The 677-nt window shown below is 36.5% G+C and overlaps 1 non-coding gene across 1 annotated transcript; it reads right to left on the reverse strand.

Annotated features, from left to right (window-relative positions):
- Positions 1 to 353: 353 nt before the first annotated feature.
- LOC128032988 (small nucleolar RNA R71) lies at positions 354 to 459 on the reverse strand. The gene has a single exon (XR_008189324.1). It is a non-coding gene; the product is annotated as a small nucleolar RNA R71 (small nucleolar RNA).
- Between the last annotated feature and the right edge of the window lie 218 nt (positions 460 to 677).

The raw sequence follows: 677 nt of genomic DNA on the forward strand, positions 1-677 counted from the left end.
ATCTGTGGGGGGGTACCGATGGCTCAAAGGACATTGCATGAGTACGCACTACCAACGCTAGATGCCATGCAAGGCAGTATTGAATGACCGACGACTGACGCCAATAATTTTGAGATCAAGATGATTATGATACAAATGATCCAAATCAACACCTAAAATGATTCCTCCAATTGTGCGACACTTTCAAATACAATGGGGTAACGGATGATGTTGTTCGTCTTCGGCTATTTCCCTTTTCCTTATGTGACCATGCAACTAAATGGTTGGATTCATTAGAATCAGGTTCTATAACCATGTGGGACGAATTAGCAGGAAAATTCTACACAAAATTTTCCTGATAAGCAGATCCATTCAACTCCGCCATGAGATCGCCAATTTCAAGCAATTGGAAGGTGAAAATTTACACGAAGCTTGGGATCGATTTAAGTCACTATTGAGGAAGTGTCCCCATCACAAAATGCAAGTGTAACACCTTTTACCCGTGTTCATCGCCGAAACAAGGTAAAAAGTATTATCAAACATAAAATACATATTTTCATACAATCGGAGTTTTTTTTATAAATTTTTGACATAATCCCTTTTAAAATGTCTAATCCCTCATGCAAATTTTCAAATGCAATCTCAAATCAATTCAATATTTCAACTAATACACTATATACTTAAACATAATTAAATCA

The sequence above is a fragment of the Gossypium raimondii genome, chromosome 9 (genome assembly GCF_025698545.1).
Source record: "Gossypium raimondii isolate GPD5lz chromosome 9, ASM2569854v1, whole genome shotgun sequence".
Classification (NCBI taxonomy): domain Eukaryota; kingdom Viridiplantae; phylum Streptophyta; class Magnoliopsida; order Malvales; family Malvaceae; genus Gossypium; species Gossypium raimondii.